The sequence below is a fragment of the Mus caroli genome, unplaced genomic scaffold, assembly GCF_978045245.1.
Source record: "Mus caroli unplaced genomic scaffold, Mus_caroli_1 scaffold_11, whole genome shotgun sequence".
NCBI classification, from domain to species: Eukaryota; Metazoa; Chordata; class Mammalia; order Rodentia; family Muridae; genus Mus; species Mus caroli.
In genome coordinates this window covers 29,083,399-29,107,395 of record NW_028227266.1, presented here as the reverse complement: position 1 = coordinate 29,107,395, position 23,997 = coordinate 29,083,399, and the positions used below count along the sequence as shown (strand labels likewise).

The 23,997-nt window shown below is 41.5% G+C and overlaps 1 pseudogene; it reads right to left on the bottom strand.

The window, feature by feature from the left end:
* Window positions 1-7,819: 7,819 nt before the first annotated feature.
* Window positions 7,820-8,451, bottom strand: LOC110302493 (triosephosphate isomerase-like; annotated as a pseudogene).
* Between the last annotated feature and the right edge of the window lie 15,546 nt (window positions 8,452-23,997).

Here is a 23,997-nt window from a genome sequence, read left to right as displayed (position 1 = left end):
GATTTTCAGTTTCATGAGAGCCCATTTATTAATTGTTGATCTTAGAACCTGTGCTATCTGTGTTCTGTTCAGAAAGTGTTTCCCTATCCTGACAAGTTCGAAGGCGTTCCCTACTTTCTCTGGGCTATCAGATACCTTCTTCAGTGTATCTGGGCTTAGGTTGAGGTTTTTGATGCTTTTGGCGTCAGGTTTTATGCAGGGTAATTAAGTATGGATCTATTTGCATTCTTTTTTTTACAAGTGCCATCCAGATGGACCAGTACTATTTATTGAAAATGTTATATTTTTTCCAGTGTGTATTTCTGGTTTCTTCATCCAAATTCAGGTGTCCATAAGTTTGTAGACTTATGTGTGGGTCTTCAATCCTATTCCATTCATCAACATGCCTGTTTTTGTGCCACTCCCATGATGTTTTTATTGTTGTAGCTCCGTAGTACAGTTTAAGATTGGGGATGGTGATGTCTCCACCAGTTCTTTAATCTTTCAGAAATGTTTTGGCTACCCTGGTGTGAGTGTATATGTGTGGGTGTTTACATACAAAGCTGAAAATTGTCCTTTCAAGTTCTGTAAAGAATTGTGTTGGAATTTTGATGGGGATTGCATTGAATCTATAGATTGTTTTAGTAGGATGACCATTTTTACTATTTTAATCCTACGGGTCCATGAGTATGGGAGACCTCGCTATATTCTGGTATCTTCCTTTTCTTTCTTCAGTGTCTTAAAGTTTTTGTGAGAAGTCTTTCAGTTTTACTTAGAGCTACCTTAATTTTATATTTTTGGAGGCTTTTGTGAAAGGTGTTGTTTTCCTGATTTTTCTCAATCCATTTGTCAGTTGTACATAGGAGGGCCACTGATTTAAATGACTTCTGGAAGAGCAGTTCGTGCCCTTAACTTCTGAGCCAGCTCTCCAGCCCTGAGGGCTACTGATTTTTGTTTGTTAATTTTGTATTGTAACACTTTATTGAAAGTGTTTATCGGCTTTAAGGGGTTTCTTGGTGGACTTTTTAAACAAAGATACTTGGATTTCTTCCTTTCCTGTGTGTATCCCTTTGATCTCCTTCAGTTGTTTTATTGCTCTAATTAATATTTCAATATTGAATAGGTAAGGAGAGAGTGAACAATCCTGACTTGTTCATGATTTTGGTGGAAATTCTTTGATTTTTTTCCTCTATGTTGAAGTATATCCCCTGTACCCCTAATCTCTCCAGCACTTTTATTATGAAGGGTGTTGGATTTTTTTCCAAAGGCCTTTTCTGCACCTAATGAGATGATAATGTGGACTTTATTCTTTCAGTTTGTTTATATAGTAGATTACATTTATTAATTTACCTACCTATTTGAACCACTCCGGCTTCTCTGGAATGAAACCCACATGATCATGGTGAATACTCTTTTTTGATGTGCTCTTGGATTTTGTTTTCAAGCATTTTATTGAGAATTTTGCACCTATGTTCATACGGAAAATTGGTCTGTAGTTCTCTTTTCTGTGGAGTCTTTATGTGGTTTAGGTATCAGCAGAGTAATTGTGTCCTCATAAAAAGACAATGTTTCTTTTGTTTCTATTTTATGGGGTTATTTGAGGAGTATTGGGGTAGCTCTTCATTGAATTTCTTATAGAATGCAGTACTAACACCATCTGGCCCTGAGGTTTTTGGCTTCAAGACTTAATTACTTCTTCTATTTCACTAGGGGTTATAGGCCTGTTTAAGTTGCTTATCTGATCTAGATTTAACTTTTGTATATATGGAGAAAATTATCCATTTCTTTTAGATTTCCCAATTTGGTAGGGTACATGGTGTATGCCCCCATGGTTCTCTGGAATTCCTCAGTGTCTGTTGTTATATGGCCTGCTCCTTCTCTAACTTTGTTAATTTAGATGTGTCTTTTAGTTAATTTAGCTAAGAGTTTGCCAATCTTATTGCAATAATCTTTATCGTTGCCTTTGGATTTTACAAAAGATTTTATATTTTATTTCATGTTTTTGAAGTTCTTTCAACTCCTCCTAAAGCCTTCACACCTCCCTACCCACCCAACTTTATAGTATTTCCCCTCTCTCCACTCAAAAAGAGAAAGAAACAAACAGAAATGAAAACAAATACCCTTCCTCCCATGAAAATGAATATCAAAACAATCAAGCAAAAGACCAGCAAGACAGAAAATATCAAAACACAGCAAAGCAAAAGGTTCACAAAATACCATTCCATTAGGCTTGCTTTGTGTTGTTGGCCTGCTACTTCTGGGCATGTGGCGCGTGTTCTGGGCACGGAGAGTGGATAATACACCCAGTGATGCTCCGTTGGGGAAAACTGATGCTGCTTTTCTCAGCAAGTATCTACTGCAGGTAGCTTCTTGGTTAGGAGTGGGACCCTGTGTCCACTTCCTCTTCCCAGTGCTAGGTTGTCATTGAAAGACTCCAAAACTCCCAAAGGGAGACACTTACTCAAGCCTCGGGACAGCCGCGCACCCAAGAAGACACTGAGACTGAACTTAAGATGTATAGAGAGTAAGATTTAATACAGCAACGACAAGAAAGCACATAAAAAGCACATATACCAGATATCTGGGGTCGAAACTCATGCAGCCAGCAAGGTGCAGAGGAGATTCGGCAATTGGCCCAAACTTTTCACAGGCTTTTATAGGAAATAGCCAGGGGAAAAGTACAAGTTTTACGTCACCAAGGTGTTCTGCCAAGGGGCTTTACATAACCAAGGGGTCGTGTCCTATATTTTGGCAATGTACTTGATCTATTGGAACATTCTGGGGTAGTACCAGGAGGCCCCTATCTCAAAAATGTTCCTGGCATAGTCTTTAGTTGGGAGGGGTTGGACTGAGTTCGTTCCAGGAGACCCTTATCTCAGAAATGCTCCTGGTGAAAGAGGAAAATTACTGACCACCAGAACTCTCACCCCAGAGTACATTCTGAACTCTCACACCAGAGTCAGACCCCCTCTCAAATGAAAACTGTTCCGGGGACATTTCTGAGATAAGGGTTTCCTGGAACGAACCCAGTCCTACCCCTCCCAACTAAGGACTGTGCCAGGGACATTTTTGAGATAAGGGTGTGAGTAAAAACCTCAGTTCTAATGAATCAAGTACATGGCCAAAGTGTGGGACGCGGTTGCAAAAGCACTTTGGAAAAACCCTTGGTTGAATCACTTAGTGACGTAAAAACTGTATTTTCCCTGCCCTGCTCCCCCCTTGCCCTCCTCTTATAAAAGCCTGTGAAAATTTGGGCTAGGGGCCGGATCTCCTCTGCACCTTGCAGGCTGCATGAGGTCCGACCCCAGATATCTGGTATATGTGCTTTTTGTTTGTTTTGTTTGCTTTCTTGTCGTTGCTGTATTAAATCTTACTCTATACATCTTAAGTACCGGTCTCAGTGTCTTCTTGGGTGCGCGGCTGACCCGAGGCTTGAGTAAGTGCCTCCCTTTGGGAGTTTTGGAGTCTTTCACTGGAACCGTTCTCATTTGGGAGGGGGTCGGACTCTGGGGTGAAGAGTTCAAGAATGTACTCTGAGGTAAAAAGTTCAGGTGTGTTCCGGGAACAATCTCTAGATGGGAGGGGTAAGAGAACTCAGGAAAAGTTCAGGTGTCCAGTAATTTTCCTCTTTCATCATCTAGCTTGGACCTGTGCAGGTCTTGTGCATGTCACCAAAGTATCTGTGAGTTTGTATGTGCATTGGTCCCATTGTGTCTGGAGGACACTGTTTCTCCAAAGTCATCCACCATGTCTAGCTCTTACTAACCTTTTGCCTCTTCTTCCGCATAGACCCCTGAGACCCAAGAGGAAGGTTTAATGGAAGTATAACTTTCAGAACTGATTGTTCCAGAGCCTTTTTCTCCCTGCATATTGTCCAGTTGTGGATCTCTGAGTTACTTCCCATCTAATGTGAGAGAAACTTCTCTGGTGATGGCTGAGCCAGGCACTGATCTATGGGTATAGCGGTATGTGATTAGGAGTCATTTATTGGTGTGTTCCATTATTAATTATTGGTGTTAGTCCAGTTCAGAAAGTCCTTTCCTTTGCCACTGAGATCTTCAAGGCTATTCCCCACTTTTTCTTCTATCAGATTGAGTGTACCTAGTCTTATGTTGAGGTACTTAATCCACTCGGAGTTAAATTTTGAGCAGGATAATAGATATGATCAATCTTCATTCTCTTACATGCAGCCATTCAGTTTGACCACCCCCCTTTGGTGTCTTTTCTCCATTGTGTGTATTTTTGGCTTATTTGTCAAACATCTGGTTTCTGTGGTATGCTAAATTATGTCTGGGACTTCAATTCCTCTGTTCAGTGTGTCTGTACAGTGATATTTTTCTTATAGTTTGGCAGTACAACTTAAATCTGAGGTGGAGATACCTCCAGCAGTTATTCTATTATTCAGAATTGATTTATCAACTCTGGCGGTTTGTGTTTCTATATAAAACTTGAGGGGTTTTTTTTTTTTCAGTTTCTGTGAAGAACTATATGGGATTTTGTTGGAGATTGCATCTATAAATTGATTTGGCAGGATAGTATCTTCACAATATTAAGTCTACTGATCCTCCTGATCCATGAACACACACAAACACACACACACACACACACACACACACACACACACACACACACACGTATTGTTTGAGGCTATTGTGAAAGGTACTGTTTTCCTAGTTTCTCCCTGGGGGGAAAAGCTACTAAATTTTTCCCTTTTTTGGAGACAAGGTTTCTTCTGGCTGTCCTGAAACTCACTCTGTAGAACAGGCTAGCCTTTGAACTCAGAGATCTGCCTGTCTCTGCCTCCTGAGTGCTGAGATTAAAAGTGTGCTCCACCACCACTCTGTAGTACCTCCAGTAGCAAAAGCTACTGACGTTTAAGGGTTAACTACGTGTCTTTTTACTTTGCTGAGAGTGTTTATCAGCCATAGAAGTTTCTAGGAGGTGTTTTTAGGGCCACTTTGTATAGTGGAGATTAATAAAGATACTTTGATTTTTTTCTCTTCTATTTGTATCTACATGATTTCCTTTGATTATCTTATTGCTCTGGCTAAAACTTCAAGTACTAAATTAGATAGATATGGAGGAAGTGGACATTCTAGTGGAAATGCTTTGAGATTCTTCTATTTAGGTTGATGTTGGCTATGATCTTATTGTAAATTGTGTCTTTATAAGAGTGTGCCCTTGTATCCCTAATCTCTCCAGGAGTTTTATTATGAAGTCTGCTGGATTTTGTCAAAGGCCTTTTCTGAATCTAATGAGATAATCATGTGATTATTTTCTCTCTGCTTATGTGGTGATTCATGTATACACACACACACACACACACACACATATATATATATATATATATATATATATATATATTGAACAATTCTTTCTTCTTTGGGATAAAGTTAATTTGATGATGGCAGATAATTTTTTTGATGTGTTTTTGGATTTTATTTTCAAGTATTTTATTGGGAATATTTATATCTATACTTATTATTATATATTGTATCTATGATTATATATAGAACAATAAGGGATATTGTTCTATAATTTCCTTTTTGGGAGAAGCTCTTTGTGTGATTTTGGTGTCAGGATAATAGTGGTCTCATAAAAAGACTAGGAAATGGTCTTTTGTGGAATAATTTGAAGAATATTAATGTTAATTTGAAGGTCTAATAGAATTCTGCACTAACTACATCTGGCCCTGGGCATTTTTTTTCTTTTGGTTGAAAGAGTTTTAATTACTGTTTCTATTTCACTGATGGCTATAGGTCTGTTTAAATTTCTTATTTCATTTTAATCCAACTTTAGTGGTTTAATATATGTATACATATATATGTATGTATATACATGTGTGTATATATATATGAAATTCATCCATTTTTCTAATTTGGTAAAATCCAGAATTTTAAGTATGTTTTCCTGATCCTTTGAATATCTCAGCATTGATTGTAATGTCCCTCTTTTCATTTCTGATATATTAATTTAGATCATCTCTCTCTGCTTCTCATTTCAGAAAATGAGACTTAGTTTTCAGTGTGCTTCTGTAAGAATCCAGGGCATTGAAGCTACCTATCAGCCTTTCAGAACTCCATTAAAGAACCACGGGTGGTTGGAATGAGAAATGTCCCTGTCTTAGGCTTTTATTGCTGTGAAGAGACACCATGACCAAGGCAACTCTTATAAAAGACAAACGTTTCATTGGAGCTGGCTTACACCTTCAGAGGTTTAGTCCATTATCAACATGATGGAAAGCACAGCAGCGTGCTGCAGAGCTCTGCATCTATCCCAAGACCAGCAGGAGGAGACTGGCTTTTCTGGCAGCCAGGAGGAAGCTCTCTCTTTTGCACTGGGAGGAGCTTGAGCACTAGGAACTCTCAAAGCCCACCTCCTCAGTGACGAACTTCATCCAACAAGGCCACGCCTCCTCATAGTGCCACTCCCCATGGGCCAAGCATATTCAAACTACCACAGTCCCCCATAGGTTCACAGGTTCAAATATTGAGTGTGTGGAGCACTGTTTGGGGAGAATGTGGAACCTTTCGGGGGTATAACCTGACTAGGGGTGAGTTTTAGAGTTCATACACATTCCATGTTCCGTTCATTCTCTCTGCTTCCTTTACATAGATGGAAATGTGCTTTCTCAGTGCTGGCTCTTACAGTCACATCTGATCTTAGCTCTTTGCTTCTGTACTCCCCTACACAACGGACTCATCTTTCTCAACTACAAGCCAAAATATACCTTTTCTTTCATAAATAACTTTAGATTGTGCTATTTTATCACAGCAACTAAAGTAACTACAACAATAGTCTAGATAAGTTGATTCATAAAACTAGCCATCAGCGGTTGTCTGAAGTCAATGTGCTACCCCTGTACATCTATTTAAATCAATAAAATATAACAAACATTAAAAAGACATATGTTCCCTTAATATGATACATTTCTCCTTCACACAACCAAAATTCACTAAAAATCAAAATCTTCACAACGTGTTTACTCCTCTTAATATCCTTGAACACAGATACTGTCACCTTAAGTCATTTATCACTTATACATCTTGCATTATATTGTGGGAGAAGGTACATGGGAACAAAATGAAAGTAGCCAGGAAAGGAGATTTTTTCGCTTTGCAACAGGTGCACAGCAACCCAAACTGGACAAGAAGGCTAAGTGGGGCAGGAAGTTCACTTGGCTTTTAATCCTAATACAGCGATTTTATTTGCTTTGCATCCTGATTGCAGCCCTCTTCTCCTTCCAGTCTCCCCCCCCCCACCCCCTTTTAATGCCCAGGTGTTTATTTCCCTTACCTGTAGGATGGTTCACAAACACAATACATGGGCTTCGGCACTGTGGGGGAGGGGACCATCCCAGGCCTCTTAGAGTAAGAGGGTCTCAGACTTCATGTATACTGAATTCAGACCCAGAGGCTCTGAATTTCTGCATCAGACATCCAGTAGGGCTTGAGAGTGAAGCTAGAGAGCCAAGGCTATGTAAGTGACAGGCCAAAGTGACACGAAGCCCACTTCCTGTGCTCCAACCATGAGTTTCCATCCCAAACCAACAGATGGCGATTTCACTTGTTAAGGTCCAAAGTACAGTCAGTTCTACTCCTTCCCCTCCTCAGGAAGTCACTTTGTGACATACTTGAGTCTACCCATTGTAAGTGGTAAAGGAATTGGCCTGGTTTCAACCGTTATGAGGAGTGTAAATGGCTCAGGAGGCTACAGTGTGGATTAAGCCACAAGACGGGACAGATGATGTCATCAGAAGCATGTGACTGGTGGGAGCAGTTACTAAACTTCTGGGCAACCTAGTCCATGCTATGCAGGCAGGGAGAGGGTTGGACAGTGCTCATCGTTTGGCATTGATGATGTCCACAAAAAGGCTTGAGAGACGCGAGGAAGTCATCCACGTCAGGCTGGCTTGCTCCAGTCACAGATCCTCCATAAACGATCCGGGTGCACTGAGCCACCCCATCATCCCCGGAGCCTGTACTTCCTGGGCCTGTTGAGGGGTTGCAGTCCCAATGGCCCACACAGGTTCATAGGCAGGGCCACCTTGCTCCAGTTCTTCACGTTATCTGCGATGACCTTGGTTGGCTCGAAAGCAACCTTCTCAGTGATGTCAGTTTCCCTTTCGTCTAGCTTCTCCCGATGCAGGCCATCACCGCGAGTCCCCAGAGACGAGACTTCTTTCGGAGTGCCCCAGCACGACCCAGGTGGCTCCTAACTCTTTGATAATGCCAGGGCTGATTTCCCCAGTGAAGGCCCCATTGGTCACTTTGTAGCAGTTTTGTGCAGCCACAGTGCTTTTGGGGACCCAACTTCTGACTGGCGAAGTCGCTGTAAGTGGTTGGCCGTGCACAACTTCCGTGTCTGCCAGCAGGTTGGCTGCGTCCAGGGTGCAAACGATTCTCCCAGGCACTGCTTCCTCCTGTTCGTTTTCCAGTTGCCCCCAACGAAGAACTTCCTGGAAGACGCCATTGTACTAATCTCAAGTCTCTGAAGGTCAGTACCTCCAGTCCCACCCTTACAAATCTCTCCCCCATTACCCTCTCCCTTTCCCTCAAAGAAGAGGCCCACTTTGGGTGCCACTGCCCTGGGGCATCCAGACCCAGAAGGACTTAAGAACACCCTCTCCCACTGGGGCCCAACCAGGGGAAGGGATCCAACGGCAGGCAACAGAGTCAGAGACAGCCCCTCACTCTCCACTCCAGTTGTTAGGGGACCAACATGAAGACCAAGCTGCACATCTGCTCCAATGTGTAGGGGGCCCAGATCCAGCCTCTGTGTTCTCTTTGGTTGGTAGGTCAGTCTCTGTGAGCCCATGTGGGTTCAGGTTAGTTGATTCTGTAACCGTGTCAAGACAGTATGATTGATAAAATAAAATTTTTATCAAATGCTACTTGGACACCCGGTGTCCACAGGAAGGAGGACCCTCTCCTCATACCATGTGGGAACATTTAAGAGATAAAAAGATAAGACTCTTTTTTTTATTTGGTTTTTCGAGACAGGGTTTCTCTGTATAGCCCTGGCTGTCCTGGAACTCACTTTGTAGACCAGGCTGGCCTCGAACTCAGAAATCCGCCTGCCTCTGCCTCCCAAGTGTTGGGATTAAAGGCGTGAGCCACCACGCCCGGCTAAGATAAGACTCTTAAGACATTTTAGGAGTTAGTCCTTCTGATTTTGTGTTTGGCAAAGCCTTGCTAAACTCCACAGTAAAGGCATAATTCACAAAAGAAAACGAAAAGAATAAAAAGACAGCAACAAGATGTAAACATCTGGGCTTCAAAGAACTTTTAACAAGTGTAAAAACAAAAAACAAAAAAACCAAAACCCAAACAACATAACCCACAAAATGTGAGAAAATATTTATAAAAGGTGTCCAGTAAGAAGTTGGGGTTGGGCTTGGAATGGTGGATCGCTGGTTAAGCGCGCACTTGCTGCTTTTCCAGAGAACCTGGGTTCCTCTCTAGCACCAATAAGGCAGTTCACAAGCTTCTGTAATTCCAGTCCCAGGGGCTCCAACACCAGGGAATCCAACACCCTTTTCTGCCCTCTGCGTGGGCCCTGCACGCATGTGGTGCAGACACTTGCACCTGCACACACAAACTAGTAAAGTAAGTTTTAAAAAGAGAAGAAAAAGAAACTGTGGTTGGACGTACTCTGGGAAGTGACATGGGATGACAGCTGACCTGTTAACTCATGGACCTGCCCATGACAGCATAGCCCGGGCAAGCCGAGAACACGGGACTGGGGAACTGTGATGAGACGGTGGATTCTTCACACATGAACTGGTTTAATCCGAAACTTGGGGGAACTCCAGAAGTGGACGCCAAGAAACACAATGGAAGGCGAGTATTTCAAGCTCTAAACGTGACCAACAGAGGGGCGTGGAACATCAGAACCCGATTTAGAAACCCAACACCTGCGCAGCAATAACTGGTGGCGAAGCAACAGTTCCTGCCGAGGGCTTGGGAAGAACAAGGGCAGACTGACACCTACTGGTGACCGAGCAGAAGAAGCTCAACTCAAAAGACACGAACTTCACTGGGACTCAGCGAACCGCACACCAATAAGTGTTTTTTACAGGTTTGATCTGGAGCTATAAACAGCACTTTCTGTTTCTGCATAATTTGCGATCACAAGGAAGAAAACAATTCAAAATCCACTGCACAAAGGAAGCAACTAAAAGACCAGTATCTTAAAAGTCTATTTATTATTACTGTGACATAAGTTTATCTGTGTGTATGTGTGAGTGTGTTTGTGTCTCTGTGTGTCTGTATATGTGTGTATGTGAGTAAGTGTCTGTGTGTTTGTGTGTATGTATGTGTGTGGGTGTGTGTCTGTAGGTTTGTGTGTGGGTGAGTGTGTCTGTGTGTGTCTCTGTGTGTGGGTGTGAGTGTGTGTTTGTGTCTGTGTGCATATGTGCAGCTTTGGGGAATCTGTTCTCTCTTCCCACTTTTATGTGGGTTCCAGGCTTAGCGAGCTCTTTTACCCAATTAGCCATCATACCTACCCATTATATTTTTCAAAATCTGTATTACTTTATTTAAAAATTATATTCCTCTTCATGGTTCTGCATTGGTCTTTATGTTGTTCATTAAGGCTTATGCTTATTCTGTGTGTTTCCTTACCTGTTCTATCACCTACTCTCCCCGCACAGCAGCTGTGCACTTTTCCCTTAGCATCACCTAATTTTAATTTTCTCTGTCTTTGCCATCCCTCCCCTTTTTTGCTCTTTAACTTTGTGTGGCTTAAATTACATTTTTTTGTTTTGTTTGTTTTTGTTGCTGTTGTTTTGGGACAGGGGTTTCTCTGTGTATCTCTGGCTGTCCTGGAACTCACTATGTAGACCAGGTTGGCCTCTATACCTCAGAGGCCTGCCTGCCTCTGCCTCCGGAGTGCTGGGATTAAAGGCAGGAGCCACCACTGCCTGGCTGGCTTTAATCATCTTTAAATTTGAGTGTCTTAACTCGATCCCAGTTTCCTATCTCCATCTACTCTTCCTCGTGGATTTTTTTTTTCTCCTCAGTTGGTCTAATAGTAACTCCTGACCTGGATGTGTATGTCTGTAATTCTAGCACTTAGGAGGCAGGGAAAAGGGGGAATCCTAAGTTCAAGATGAGGTATCAAATATGTTTGAAGAGAGTCTGGGCTGAGATACTGGGGCAGGTGTGGGGGCGGGGGCAGGGGAGGGTACTGGGGGACTGTGCTCAGTCTACCTCCCTGCCTTTCCTAGCCTTGGACACTAATGTCCTCAGCACATGCAGTGCTGTCCTTGTCATTTTATTCAGAGTCACGACTGTGGTTGCATTTGCAGCTGACACTGGAATCTCAGAGAGGACCTGGGGTTCTCACATGCCAGAGGGCTTAACAGCAGAACACATTCTCCTTCCCTCAGGGTGACAGAACACCTCAACCTAGTTTCATCTGAGCTTCATAAGTACTTCAATTGGATCAGGCTATATTGTCTAAAAACATTATTTTGAACCAAAACAGCAAAACGAAAATACTGAATGAACACAGCTGAAATACATAAGACCCAGCTACTGAGGCTACACAAGATGAACAAGTCCCCATGTAGAAATACAAGAAACACAAGAAAAACCAAGGCAGCATGGTCCCTCTGAATAGTGCTAATTCCTTGATACGAGATTCTAAAGAGAGTGATTAAATCCCAAAGAATTCAAAAGAATAATTCTAAGAATGTTTAATGGAATCAAAGGGGATTCAAAAAGTTCCTAAACAAATTAAAAAAGAATGCAAATAATGAGCTGCATGAAGTTAGGGAGTCAATACAGGATATAAAACATAAATTTAATAAAGAGAAAGAAATAAAGTGTCCATTAACTCAATAAGAAATTAGTATAAGGTTCCAGCAATAGACTAGATCAAAGGCAGAATATCAGTGGTGGAAGACAAGATGGGTAAATTATTGCATTCCGACACTAGCAAGAATATTCGGATAGAGAATGAACAGAGCATATGTCTTAGTTAGGATTACCATTGCTGTGATGGGACACCATGACCAACACAACATGCCTAGGAAAGAGCTTTAGGACTACGGTTCCTCATCACTGTTTGTCAGTCAAGGAAGTCAGGGCATGAACTCAAACAACACAGGGCCCTGGAGGCGAGAGGCGATGCAGAAGCTGTGGAGGGTGCTGCTTACTGACTTGCTCCCCGTGGTTTGCCCGCCCCCCCCCCCCCCCCCCGCTTTCCTATGGAAGAACCCAGGACCACCAGCCCAGGGATGACCCAATGGGCTGGGTCCTCCCCCATCAATCACTAATTAAGAAAATGCCCTCCAGGCTTGCCTAAAGATAAATCTTATAAAGGCATTTACTTTATTGAGGTTCCCTCTTCCCAGATGACATTGTCTTGTGTCAAGCTGACATCGAACTAGCCATCTCAGCATATGAGCTTTACAGGACACCATTAAAGAAAAAAATTTATGAATCATGGGGCTAGAAAATGAACTTTCAGATAAAGGCATTTTATATCATAATAGCAGCAGCAACAGCAGCAGCTGCAACAACAACAACAACAATAGCAAAAACAACACCACCCTCTCAAATCTAGATACAGAAATGCCTTACCAACTCAGGGAGCATTTAGAACACTAAGAAGACAGGACACAGAAAGAGCCTTTCCTATATCATGTAGTAACCGTGCTAAGTATAAAGAACAAAAGAAAAATCCTGAGAGCTGTAAGAATGACTCATCCAGTTGCGTATAAAGGTAAATCTATCAGAATTCCAGCAGAATTCTCATCTAAAAGCTTGGAAAGAATGGGACAATTTAAGCCAAGTTCTGAGAGTCAATTACTGCCAACCCAGATTACTGTATCCTGAATAATTATTTGTCATAGTTTATGGAGGAACAAAAATTGTCCAGAGTAAACATAAGCTAGATAAAACAAAGAAATGCATGGCCACCAACACTGCAGAAGATACTTGAAGGGATTTTTTTGCCCTTCAGAGAAAGAGGAACACATCTATAAGGACAGAGGAAAGATAAAGCTGGTAAGATGGCAGTTAGTAAACGACGGTTAGGAAAACAGCAAACACTATGAAATATAAATATGGCCGAAATTAATAAATATTTTTCAGTAACAATTAAATGCTAGAGGTTTCAATTCCTCAACCGTAAGACAGACTATCGGGTTGAACAAACAAACAAACAAACAAACAAACAAATAAAAACAAGATCTAGCTATTCCTGTAAATCTAAGTACTTAAGAGGCAGGAGGATGCTGTCTTTATTACTTTTCTATTGCTGTGATAAAACACCATGACCAAGGCAACGTATAAAAGAATGTGTTTAATTAGTCTTACAGTCTCAGAGGCATACAGTCCATGATGGCCCAGCAAAGGTATTGTGTCAAGAGCAGCTGAAAGCTCATATCTTGATCCCTAAGCAGCCCCTCATGCACACCTCTTCCAAGAAGTCCACTCCTTCTAATCCTCCCCAAACTGTTCTTCTAACAGGGCTCTGACTATTAAAGCACATGAGCATATGGGGGCCACTCTCACTCAGACCACCGTAGACGCCTGAGTTTCAGACAAGCCTGTGTTATAGAGTAAGACTGTTTCTCAAAACAAAGCACAGTAAAACTGCAACATGAACAACCAGCACCACATAACATCACTTATTTGCTGTCTATGAGAAACACACCTCATTGTTAAAGACAAGCAAGCTTGGAGCAAGAAGATAGAAAAGGACATTCCAAACAAATAAACTAAAGAGCATCCAGGCACCGCCATTATAATATCTGATAAAATATGACAAAATGACTTCAAACCAAAGGTGGCCAAAGGAGATATTTTTTTAAAAAGGTAATTTACTACTGATTAAAGGAAGAATTCATCAAGATGATGTAACATTTCCAAACATAAACATTGAACATTGGCACACCCAATTTCATAAAACAAACACTATTGAATGTCAAGATACAGATTTACCCCAACACAATAATAGTGGGTAACTTCAATAACCCACTTGCATTCAGAGACGGGTCATCACAACGCGTAACAAAACAGAAAAATCGGAAACAGAGAAACACAGCAAACAACAAAACAGAGGTGAAAGCAAAACAAAAGGGCAGAGATGACATTATAGGTTAAGTGTGTATAATATACATTTACAGATAATTCCATTCAAATAGTATGGAACATACATTATCCTAAGCAGTCATGTAGTGTATGTAAAAAATAGATCTTACAATAGGACACAAGGAAAACCTTAACAAATATAGAAAAGTGGAAATAATTTCTTGTATTCTATCTTGTCACAGTGGATTAAAACTGGAAGAGAAATGACAGAAACTACATAAATGTGAATATGACACTATTGAGTGATAAGTGGGTCGTAAATGATATCAAGAAGAAAATTGAAAAGGTTATAGGATTTAATGAAAAGAAAAACATAATATACCCAAGACATAATGATAGCAGTACTAAGAAAGACATTCATAGTTACAAATGCTTACATTAAAAAGTAGAAGAGAGGGCTGGTGAGATGGCTCAGCGGGTAAGAGCAATGACTTCTTCCTGAGTTCAATTCCCAACAACCACATGGTGGCTCACAATCATCTGTAATGGGATAGTATGCACTCTTCTAGTGTGTGTTTGAAGGCAGCTGCAGTATACTCATATAAATAAAAGTAGAAGAAAGCCAGAGGTGATGGCTCATGTCTTTAGTCCCAGCACTCAAGGCCAGTCTAGTCTACAGAGAGAGTTCCAGGATAGCCAGGGCTACACAGAGAAACCCTGTCTCAAAAACAAAAATCCAAAAACCAAAACAGAAAACCCAAAGACATCATCATCATCATCATCATCATCATCATCAACAACAACAACAACAACAAAAATCATCCAAACAGACAAACAGAAACCACAAACAAACCAAAGAAGGAAAGAAAACAGGCTGGAGAGATGACTCAGTGATTAAGAACACTGGCTGATCTTCCAGAGATGCTGAGTTTAATTCACAGTATCCACACACGGTGGCTCACAACCATCTATAAAGGGATCTGATGCCCTCTTCTGGCATGCAGGTGTACATGAAGACAGAGTACTCTCATACATTTAAAATAAAACAAGCGGCCTGGCGGTGGTGGCTCATGCCTTTAATCCCAGCACTTGGGAGGCAGAGGCAGGCAGATTACTGAGTTCGAGGCCAGCCTGGTCTACAGAGTGAGTTCCAGGACAGCCAGGGCTACACAGAGAAACCCTGTCTCCTGACCAAAAAAAAGAAACTTTTCAAATAAAATAAAATAAAATAAAATAAAATAAAATAAAATAAAATAAAACAAGCAACAACGAATACACCCATTTAAAAAATAGTTGAGATCTCAAATAAATTATGAGTTTTAGAGGCTCGGCAAACCATAACCAAACACCAAATCATAACATTGAATGAAATAAGGAGACCAGGGAGAAATTCACACAATGGAGACAAACTAATACTACACAGTATCAATGAAACAACTATTCTCATATTTGGAAAAACAAACAGGATTGACAAACCTTTAGCTAAACTAAGCAAAGAAGGAGAGTAGACTCAAGTTAATAAAACAGGAATGAAAAAGGAGGCACTAAAACGGATACCAGCGAAATTCACAACGAAGTTTAGGAAATGGTCATAGCATACATTCAAAACTTACAGTCTAATAAATTGGAAAATCTATTACAAATGGGAAAATTTCTAGGCACATATGACCCACTGAAACTTAACAAAGGTAAAGTAAGTAATTAAAACAATGTATAAAGAGCACTAGGATGCTGGGCAGTGGTGGCACAAGGCTGAAGTCCCAGCACTGAAAGCAAAGGTCAGTGGATCTCTGGGAGTTTGAAACCAGCCTGGTCTACAGGGCAAGTACCAGGACAGCCAGGGTGACACAGAAAAACACTGTCTTGAAAAATAGGCAAACAGGTAAAAAAATTCCCCCAAATCTCAAGACTGAAGCAGTAATGACAATTTTTCCCCCACTAATGGTGTCCAGGCCCAGAGGCATTCACTGATGAATTCTACTGAATTTTAAAGAACTAATACCTAGGACATTCAAAGTACTGGAAGCAACAGAAAGGGAAAGAATACTACCAAACGCCTTTCACAAAGCCAGTATTACTTTGATTCTAAAACTAGAAAAAGACATACATTATGTATGTATGTATGTATGTATGTATGTATGTATGCATGCATGCATGCATGCATGCATATATGTATGTATGTATCCTGATGAACACAGATACAATTATTCTCAGAAAAGAACTAGCAAGCAGATTGAAGAATATATCAGAAAGATCATCACCACGATCAAGTTGACTTCACTCCAGGAAATCAGAGATGGTTTAGTATACTGAAATTATTAAATATAATAAACCACATAAATGGACTAAAGGCTTATAATCATATGATATTCTGAATAAATCTAAAAATTATTTTTAGTAAAATCCAAAATTGCTCCCAGTAAGAGTAAGAAACTTAAAAATAAATGGAACGTATAAAAGGAGGCAGAGGCAGGTGGATTTCTGAGTTCGAGGCCAGCCTGGTCTACAAAGTGAGTGCCAGGACAGCCAGGGCTACACAGAGAAACCCTGTCTCGAAAAACAAAACAAAAACAAAAACAAAAAAAAAGAAAGACTATTCATTATCAATATAAAGCCAACGTTGTACTTAATGGGGAAAAGCATTTCCACTAAGATAAAAAACAAGATAAGGATGTCCACTTTCTTCACTATAGTAGTCCAAGTCTTAGCTAGAGCAGTAAGACAAGAAATAGGAGGAACAACAATATGAACTAACCAGTACCCCCAGAGCTTTTGTCTCTAGTTGAATATGCAGCAGAGTATGGCCTAGTCGGCCATCAATGGGAAGAGAGGCTCTTGGTCTCGTGAAGATTATATGCCCAGTACTGGGGAATGCCAGGGTCAGGAAGTGGGAATGGGTGGGTTGGGGAGCAGGGCAGGGGGAGGGCATAGGGGACTTTCGGAGAGGAAACTAGGAAAGGGGATAGCATTTGAAATGTAAATGAAAAAGATCTAATAAAAGAATAGAATAGAAAAAAAAAAGGAAAGGAAGAAGTAAACTGCCTCGGTAAATTTAACTAATTGCTTTGCTCCTGGTGGGCCGTGTGCACTCTCTGCACCTGCCCAAGAGGTATCTGGATTCGTGAATACATGCACACGCACACACACACACACACACACACACACGCCAGTTAATTTTAAATATGCTTGGACTAGCTCAAAGACCGAGCAGTTCTATTTCTCCCCATGGCTAGCACACGTTTCCTCCAGTACTCCTGGCTTAACACCCTCTAATTCTATATTGTCTTTGTTGTCCTGGCTCCTTCTGGGTGGCTCCCTAGTCTTCGCTGCATAAGATGCTCTGGGCAGCTCTTCTGGAGTTCACACTCTTTCTCACCTACATTTCGGATGATTGTCCTTCTGTAGCTCCAAATCTGATCTGTCTGCCTCCGAATCATAGCGATTCTTTCTCCCAGTTCCTAGCCCACACAAATTTAAAGGTCCCGCCTCAGTCTATCTGCTCAGCCACTGGCCGTTGGTTCTTTATTGCTTGATCAAAAACCAATTGGGGACAAGGACCTTCAGTGCTCACACAGATTCCCAATTTTGAGGGCTGGATTAATTCAAAGCATTAAAACCAATCCTCAACACAAACTACTCTTATTAATACATGATATGATCTATATTTAAGGATAGTCTTCAGAAGAACACCCAGAGTATCGGGGGAAGCATGCTTAGAACTCTGAGTGGCAGCCCAAGCATAGATAGAAAGAGGAAGAGAAAAGGTTACGTCCTTGAGTTGGAGCTCAGAAAACTTGACAGTTTTGGGAGTGACGGTCTGTAAGCATTACCATGGAAGTGGCTCCTGGCATGCATCATATCTCATTAAGGCAATAACTATCCTAAAGAAGTTTAAGAGACATTTATTTTTATTTGCTTGACATAATAGGGCTGTTATATACAAGAATTCATAGCAGTTGTAACTGAACACATGTAGCCAGTACAAAATTAAGCCAGCAAAACTCCCAGCATAGATGAGGGAGGGGCTCATGAATTCCCACACCTAGCCAAGAAACTATTAGCAGCTCATGGCTGCTTGGGAAGAAAGAATAAGTTTCCCGGAGGGGTGTGGCCTCTGATCAGCTCCCATGCTATAGCAGATATTCCTGCATCTCTGTACATGCAGGCAACACTAAGTGAAGCCAGTGAGTTTTTTTTTTTAAAAGGAAAAAACAGTCCCTAAAGCTGCGAAGGAGAGTGGTGGGGAAACAGTGGAGGAACTGGAAGGTAGGGGTCAGGGAGTGGCTTTAATCAAAGCATTATATGAAAATGAATGAACATTCTCAGTTTAAAAAGGCCAAAGGACAGAACACTCCTACAGACAAAAAGGCACGGAGAACCTTATCCACGGGAAGGGGTAAAGTAGACTTCAAACAAGATTTCCCCTTGTGTCCAAGAAACATCGATTAAGCCTGGGCTGGTCAGTGTTTTGTTAACTTGACACAAACTACTGTCTCTAGGAAGAGGGAACTTCAGCTGAAGAATTGCCTCCACAAACCGGCCTGTGTGTCTGAGGGAAGTCCTTGATTAATGACTGATGTGGGAGGGCCCAGCCCACTGTGGGTGGAGCCATCTCTTGGCAGGTGGACTTGGGCTATATAAGAAAAGTAACTGGGCAGGTCAGAGAAAGCAAGTCAGCAAGAAGCATTCCTGTTAGTGGCTTTTAAATATAAGTGTGTTTACAGTTTTCCTCTTAACTCAGATAACTCCGGAATTATTGAGACTGGACCGCCTCATTTATTTAACATGCTTTAAAGACACAACAACTGATCAGTATTACTCTATTTTAATCCTCTATGCTAATCTGTCTGCCTTCCAGGAAAAAATCCCCAAGATACTTGCATTTTATGGCTTTCTCTGTTCCAGGTGGTTTTCTAACGGTGTCTTCTGGACTCTGTCCCTGTGGCTAATTCCCATTTCCTCTCTCTCTGTCCCACTCCCCTGGCTGGGACAGAGTCCCACTCCCTTTTCTGTCCTGTTCAGTCATTAGCTGAATTGCTAGCTTTATTGACCAGTTAGGGAATATTGGGGAGCTATGTTTACACAATATCGAGGCAGGAGATTATTTTTGTTGTTGTTGTTGTTTGGTTTTTCTCTGTAGCCCTGGAACTCACTCTGTACACCAGGCTGGCTTCGAACTCAGAAATCTGCCTGTGTCTGCCACCCAAGTGCTGGGATTAAAGGCATAAGCCACCACTGCCCGACTGAGGCAGGAGCTTCTTAGAATAAAGATTGCAATTAGATATGGGGGGCACAGAAATCAGCATTTGAATAATACAAGGATAATCTTTACATAGTGCACAATAACATTATTTTTAGACCTCCCCTTGTGGTTTTTTTTTTTTCCTGCTTCCGGGTTCCCTGGATGATGGACCATAACCTGTAAGGCAAAAGAAACTGCTCAGAAAATTGCTTTTGATCATGGTATTTATCACAGCAACAGAAAGCAAATTAGGACAGGCCTAAGTAAAGGAGATTGAGCAGAGAGCTGGTAATTTAGTTACTTTGTTGGTTGCTGTGGTAAAATACCTAACAAAAGCAACTTCAGGGGGAAAGGATTTATTTTGCTACATGATTCAAAGGCACAGTCTATCACGTGGGTGGGGAAGCTGTGGTAGCAGAAGCTTGGGGTAGCTGGTCACACCACATCTGCAGGTAGGATTCAGAGACCAATGAATACTTGTGTTCGGTGAGATTTCTTCTTTTTAGATAGCCGTGTTTTGGTGCTCCCATCTTTATTGTGGGGGGGGGTGTCTTCCCCCTGGAATTAACCTAACCAAGATAATCCACCACAGGTTTGCACAGAGGCATACAATCTAATCCCTCACAGGGATGCCTTGGAACCACGTCTTCAAGGTGATTCTAGATCCTGTGAAACTGACAAATCAATATTAACATCAGATGCACACACGGGAACATGTTACCTCCTCTCTGCCCCACAATGTCTGGACCCTCACGAACTCTGCAAGCCTCAGAGGAGACTCTTCTGCTAAGAAGCTGCCTGTTAGCTTCAATGTCCCTCAGTCCTCACCTACGCAGGGTGGACTTTTCAGTAATGTGGATACCTTTGAATTGTTCCTGTCCCTGTGTACCTGTAAGTAATTCTAATAAACTCATTGGCTCAACAAGATACACTTGAATAGAATAATTTCTTTTATCTGTGGTTGGTACACTAACTAGAGTTAATAGAAATTTGTTCACATTTCTCCAGGAAAGCCTTATTAACTGTGATTCTATTTTTTTGTCCCTATGAATTTACTATTCCAGTATTTGGTATAAAATTATTTTTTTCTCCCTTCCTCCTCCTCCTCCTCCTTCTTCCTTCTTCTCTCTCTCTCCCTTTTCCTTTTCTTTCTTTGAAACTGAGTCACAATATTAGTTCAGGCTGGCCTCAAATTCATGTACTCTCAATCAGCTTCCAAAGTGCTAGGATTATAGGCACGTGCCTCTCTGGCCGAGAGGGCTATACATTTGGTTAAATAGTACTTACATACTTCTGACTGACTTATTTCAATTAGTGTAATACTTAGAAGACTCATTCACATGTAGAATATATCACAAGTTTATGCCTTTGTATAGCCAAGTAACATTTCACTGTGTGTCTGTAACATTTGTTGCTTATCTAATTTCCTATTGATATATTTGTGTTCTTTCTATTTTCTTTTTAGCCACAATAGATAATGTAGTGAGCATCTGAATATACTTTTGTGTTTCCTCTTTAGGATCATTTTGAGTACATTTTTAGGGCTATATATCTGGGTGATGTGTGTGCGCTAGTTTGAATGAGAAAGCCCTCCCCCTCCAGCCCCCGTATGTTTGAATATTTAGTTCTCAGTTGGTGGACCTGGGAACGATTAGGATGAGGACTTGTTGGGAGAGGTGTGTTACTAGGGGTGGGCTCGGGAAGTTTCAAAAACCCATAATATTCCCAGTTAGCTCTTTCTGCCTTGTGCTTATAGATCAGGATGTAAGTTCTTAGCTACTTTTCTAACACCATGTCTGCAACATGCTCTGTTACAATGGCCACGGACACACTTTCTGAAACTGTAAGGCCAATAAGCTCTCTCCTCTTTTAAGTTGCCATGGTCATGGTGTCTCAGCCTAGCAAATAGAAATAACGAAGACAGTGTGGTGATTTTATGTTTAGATTTCTGAGGAACTGCTAAGCTACTTTTATAACAGTTGTGCTGTTTAACTTTCCCACCAACCACATCAAGGCAAGGGCTCTAATTTCTCTACATTCTTACCAACACTGTTTTTTATGGTAACATGTGTGAAGGATTATATACTTAAGGTTTTGATTTATTCATTCTATTTTCTCAATGATGAATAATACTGAACATCTTTTCTGGTCTGGGTTTGGCATTTCTATAATAGCTTTGGAGAAAAATTTATTTAAGCCTTTTTTTTTTCCAGACAGGTTAATTTGGACTGAATTTACTGTCTATTATAGGCTAGGCTCAAATTTCTGGCCTTCTTCCTGATTTAGCATCCCAAGTCTTGGGATTATAGGTATGAATCACTATACCTGGATATTAAATTGTATCATTTTTCTTTGTTTCTTTCTTTCTTTGTTTGTTTTTTGAGGCAGAGTCTCTTTGTGTAGCCTTGGCTGGCCTGGAAGTCCCTGGGTTGTACACTCTGCTGGTTTCCAACTCAGAGAGATCTGCCTGGCTCTGACGTGCTAGGATTAAAGTCATGTACCATCACGCCCTGATCTTATTTTTTTTAAGGCAATACCTTTCTATCTAGTGGTCTAGGCTTGCTTGAAGTCGCTTTGTAGTCTAAGCTAGACTTAAACTCATGCTCTTCCTGCCCCAGGCCCCCGATGGCTGGGATTATAGGAATGAACACCATGCATGGTTAAACGCAGGCATTCCTGCCGTTGACTTGTTTGCTTTTCTCACATCAGAATCACCCTCAAGGGGGATGGAGAGATGGCTCAGTGGTTAAGAGCACTGACTGCTCTTCCAAAGGTTCTAAGTTCAGATCCCAGCAAGCACATGGTGGCTCACAACCATCTGTAATAAGATCTGACACCCTCTTCTGGTGTGTCTGATGACAGCTACAGTCTTACCTATAATAATAAATAAATCTTTGGTAAGGAGTGAGCAGAGGTTCTGAGTTCAATTCCCAGCAACCACATGATGGCTCACAACCATCTGTATAGCTACAGTGTACTCACATACATAATGTAATAAAAAAAGAATCATCCTCAAGTCTTGCAGATTCAAATTTCTGAAAACTACTCCGATCTCTCCTGTCACTTCATCTCCATTCCTTTAGAAAGTAGCCATCACTCACTGGCCTTGCTGTGGGTGCTCCTTAACTGGTCCCCTATCCCTCTCTGCTCCTCTCACATGTACACTTGTGCGAGTGCTTACGTCACTCCCTCTCTGGGGAGTTTTCAGGGTAAGGGTAAATTGATGCTAGTGTAGAGGGTGCTTTATGCTATGGTCCTGCTGGCCGGTCTTCTCTCCTCGCCTTCTCCTGGCCTTGCCATCAATAACTACGCTCTCTCTAGAACTACACATGTCACCTGCAGACCACCCAACAGTTTGCTTCACTTGCCTCTAGACTTGGGATGTTTCTCTTGCTACCCCCCCCCCCCTTGAACAATGTTCACATTTCATTCACTTCATGCTAACTCACTTCAGCGTGAGACCAAATCCAAGCTGCATGTATGGACCTCAACAGACACTGAAAGCCCACTGACCTGAAGTAATTAGCCTTAGAAACTCCATTAGTACCCTCGGCAGACCTCTAATATGACCTACACTGTGACCTTACAGTGTATTTTAGTGTACACGTGCCTACTACAGGCCTCATTTTAACACATCTAGCCTTTCAGGCCTTAGCTCGGATGCAAACGTGTGGGTTTTTTCATCCCTGTTTCTTCGATTCTTCCATGATCTTCTCTAAGACTGAGCTATAACTGGACTAGTTTCGAACATACCACCTTGGGTATAGGTAGCAGCTTGCTGATTCAGTTGCCTGCTATTCTGAGGAAGGAGTGTCCATTTTTTACCCATGTTTATCCATACCTCCAACCCCACCATTCCTGAGACAGGAATGATTCTCAAAAAATAATTAAGTAAATTACCTCTTTATTAGAGTTTTGTCCATTTTCTCTAGCACAGCCATGCTTGTGAGAAGGCAGTGTAAAAGGAAAATGCTGTATTGAACAATGTGCTATTAAATATCAAGAAACAACAATGTCCTGTTCCCAAACCCGGTTATCTGATTGGCTAAGTGGCCACTAGGAATGCAGGACCCAAGCCAGCTTCTTAATGATTATCCACAGTGCTTTGTAGTTTGCGCTGGTTTCAGCCAGCCACATGAACTGGAGCTCAGCTCTGAAATGTTCGGCAGGGCTGGATGGTTGTAGTGACATACAAACTTGCTTTTCATGCCTGGCCAGACTGGTTAGCTTGGTATGTCCTATTGCAGGGCAGGGGAGAATAAGGAAATAGGCATTTCATGTGAAAAAGTCTTGTCCCTGCTGCCAAGTCAACAGTGTCTTAGTCATTTCTAAGGCCAGGGCTTTTTTCTTCAGGTTAGAAAAGCTGAGATCTTTTTAGTCTGCCTTGTTCTATGGACATCCTATTATTAATATATTTTTGACCTTACGTTTTCCAATTTCAGCCACACTCTCCGTTCCTTTTCTCAGAAGGTTTACTGCCGTAGTTAAACGAGAGCAGATGTATTTGTAAGTCTAGGGTAATATGAAATGCATCCAAACTACAGAAGCTAGATGTGTTAAAATATGGCCTGTAGTAGGCACGTGTACACTAAAATACACTGTAAGGTCACAGTGTAGGTCATATTAGAGGTCTGCCGAGGGTACTAATGGAGTCTCTAAGGCTAATTACCTCAGGTCAGTGGGCTTTCAGTGTCGGTTGAGGTCCATACATGCAGCTTGGATTTGGTCTCG